The sequence below is a fragment of the Nanorana parkeri genome, unplaced genomic scaffold (genome assembly GCF_000935625.1).
Source record: "Nanorana parkeri isolate BGI_ZX_2015 unplaced genomic scaffold, ASM93562v1 scaffold714, whole genome shotgun sequence".
In the NCBI taxonomy this organism is placed as follows: Eukaryota; Metazoa; Chordata; class Amphibia; order Anura; family Dicroglossidae; genus Nanorana; species Nanorana parkeri.
The window spans coordinates 58,987-63,050 of NW_017306982.1; positions in this window are offsets into that span (position 1 = coordinate 58,987).

Genomic DNA, 4,064 nt, shown 5'->3' on the forward strand with positions numbered 1-4,064 from the left:
TATATATATATATATAGATATATATCTATATATACACACACACTCCCTCTTTGATCCTACTTTATTTTCATAAACAATACGTGGACTGTTTCCCTTTTTTAAATAAATACCTAATTTGTTCTGTGTCTACAGAGACCTTGTCATATCTGATTTCAAGTGACCTCAGGTTGCAACAAATCATTATTATTGATTTCTTATTGTTAGCATAGACAATATAATCAACTGACATCTTTGTAATACCAACATTGCCCCATAAGTAAAGTCCATATATAAAAATCTCTTTGTCTTTCATTACGGAAGACAATAGGGATTCTGCACAGTTAATGCTACAAATGTATTCGTTTTAGTCCATCATGGTATGTAATACATCAACATATCAAAAATATCAACTGTGAACTTGGCATGGAGACAAAAATAGTTTTTTTTATATGATCCTGTGTACAGATTTATTATATGCCTTGAATATCCGTGAACATACCATAAATTAGTATTAGGGTTTGCTTAGAAATTACATAAGGCTATTATTATGTTTAAGGGTTAATTGATTCATAGGTTAATTGTCTGCAGAGTTAGTGTAAAAGGTTCACTTTAAGGGCTAAGTAAAGTGATAGTGGGTCTGCTGAATTGTGGACCTGAGCTAACATACAGTGAGTCCTACAGCTGACAATGCAAACCCTAAGGAAGCAGTGGGACAACATTCTTTAAGGGATAACTAAGGGACACACCTACTTAATTTAGGAAAAAGATTACAGCATTTTGGAAATTAAAATTATAGAAACAAATGCAACTTTCAATATTATACCCCATAAAATATTTGCCGAACAGACCCCTTGTATTCAGCGGTAAAAATGGTAATGGAGTCTAGATCTAGAACAATTGTGGTTTTGTTTAATTGAAAAAGTTGTGATAGTTTCTAATGTGGCATAAAACACACTAGTCTAATGTGACTCTTCTACAAATACCTATTGATCCTGCCAGAAAGCTTGCAAGCAATAACTCTCTGTCATCTCTGCCAATGTTATCATTTACATTGCTTCCAGTTCTCCCTGTGGGTTACAAAACACCTACCCCCTATGTTGTGAAGATGAGGAGTTAGGAACGTGTTCTGTAGTCATGTCCTAGGGTGACAATGCTAGTTATCTACCATCAATGCAGTACGATGAGTGAGTGTTGTCATCCTAGGACAGAATTTGTGTTGCTGGCATCACCAGGTAAAAATAATAGAAAAAAGCCTGAAAAAAGGAAACTAATTCAGGCACCACATCTAAGGACTGATAAGCTGTAATAGATTTAATTTTTGTTCTCGTGCTTATATACGCTTCAGGGTTTTAATGGGGTGTAGTTGTAAATTTCCACACAAGATTCATGCAACCTTTACCAAATATTCACACATTTTATAATTGGATTGAAATGGGAAAATGTGTGAATCCCAAATGAACGTTGTGTAAATCTTTTTGTGAAAACAAAATAATTTTTCTGAATTAAGTAGTATATGGCTTTTTGACTTAACAATAACATATTTTCAGGGTAGTTACCTGGAGTTGGAGTGCTTTCTCTGTATTTGGATTTTCTTTTTGGTTCCAAACCTCCTATTATTGACCAATAACTTAGCAATTAATTGTGTCACCTAAATTGGCCTAAAATTCCCATACTCAGAAATTTTTTACTCAGCCTTTTTATAATCAGGCCATGTACGAGAGTATAGTGATTTCCGAGACTTATAGAATATCAACCCTTATGGCTGATTTTTCTTTGGACTGTTTTGGCACTGAACCAGCTACTGAACTGAGTCCTAGTATGTGAATTAGCCAAAACCTCCCAATATATATCCATTTGGAAATTAAAGAACAAGAACGGGACATGTGGTTGTACAAAAACTGCAGAAAGTCGCTATAAATAGCATTCCTTATTACATGTGTTTCTTCAGACCTCAACATCTGCAGATTCACATTGCATAATTTTCTGTTAACTGAGTGCTTAGATTATTTCATTGCATGGTTAAAAACCAATTTTCTGGTCTAAATTAGAAGCAGGTTGGAGAAATTAGTGTATGACTGACTCTTGTTGAGGAGACAACAGCTAGCTCTGCAGGGGGGCAATGTTTCCTCACTTTGCTGGAGACGGCAACAAAACCTCCAGCAAATTGAGCAAGAGGAGCAAATTGTGTTTCTCACGTGCCCACTTGACACTTTTGCTGTCTATGTGTTGTTTCTAGAAGCTGCTGTAAAATATCCAGGCATGTGGACAGGTTTTCCTTCATTCACTAGAAAGTCTGTCCAACAAAAGTTTTTGTTTTTTTTCATGGGCACCAAAAGATGCAGAATGCTAGCAGTATTCCAAATGGTTCTACAAATGGAACAAAAGTTGAAAAGAAAGCAGTGATAGCCTATATGTATATCATTAATTGAGTTTAGAGGGTCATGATGAATAATAATTGTTTAGTGGCGTGTAATGAATAAAGAATAATTAAAAAATGAATGACTTATCATCACCATGTACCAAAAAATGCCCAGCACTATAATTAGTATTCAGCAAGCACATGGCAACCACATGGGATGACTGGTTCTGTCGTGTGTACTACCTTTGTATAAGCAGGCCTGAGGCTATAGGTCTAATTACCTGTTGATTTGTAACTGATTGAACTGATAACTTCAGGGTATTGTGTCACTGAATAGAAGGTACTGTGTTCAGGAATCAATGGGCTTTTAATGAACAAACTTCCCTCCAGTCTTTACCATCAGTGGTAAGCTTTTGAATGGGTCCTTAGTCAGTACATTTAAGGATAATTATCTAAATAACATAACCCACACAGATAAACATACACCTACATATGCCTAAACAAAAGTATCTACAACATTTTTTCCAAACTTTCCCTTTTATGTAATGGGCTTGATTTACTAAAGGTTATTGATCATGCGCAGATGACTAAAGCTTTATAAAACTTACTAGAGCCTGGGATGTGCATGGCTAGAATATAGAGTACCATGGAGAATTTATGTTTTGCTATACGATGTGCATTCTAGCATCCAAGCGTATGTCATCGAAGCCCATTTTATGTAGGGATAACACCTCATGAAGTATGTAGTGACTGCATTAAAGATTGAGTATAAAGAACCACTACAAAATAACAAAAAAAGCCACCGTTGGTGAAATGCTGAGGGTATCACAGTGTGTAAGCCATTTTAAACTGCGTAAGGGCAGTTACTATGAGATACATATAACATTTATTAGTAAGAAAATGATGCTCTATGTGCCTCCTGATTTTGTTTCCCTTTATTACTAAGGGCTGGAATTCTAGACTTATGGGCTAAATTATGCTCAACTGCAACTCTGCTTTCCAATGAAAGCATTTTAATGTAAATAATGCTGCTCTGGTTGTGCAGGGTGTAGGGAGTTGGGTGGATGTAACCTAGAATTCAGGAATATTATGTCACTTTTACCTCTTATAGTCATTAAATGGCAGTAAGCTGTCTAGTCACAATATGACCATTGGATTATCTTTTTCCATTTTTGTAAGTAGAAGATCTTATGTTTATGTATATCTGATTTCTCGAATATGTTACAATCATACACAATATTACCAAAAGTATTGGGATGCCTGCCTTTACACGCACATGAACCCTAATGGCGTCTCGGCTTAGTCCGTAGGGTTCAATATTGAGTTGGCCCACCCTTTGCCGCTATAACAGCTTCAACTCTTCTGGGAAGGCTGTCCACAAGGTTTAGGAGTGTGTCTATGGGAATGTTTGACCATCCTTCCAGAAACGCGTTTGTGAGGTCAGGTACTGATGTTGGGCTAGAAGGCCTGGCTCGCAGTCTCCGCTCTAATTCATCCCAAAGGTGTTCTATCGGGTTGAGTTCAGGACTCTATGCAGGCCAGTTAAGTTCCTCCACCCCAAACTCGCTCATCCATGTCTTTATGGACCTTGCTTTGTGCACTGGTGCGCAGTCATGTTGGAACAGGAAGGGGCCATCACCAAACTGTTGCCTTAAGAGTTCCCTTCACTGGATCTAAGGGGAAAATCCCAACCCATGCAAAAACAACACCACACCATAATCCCCCC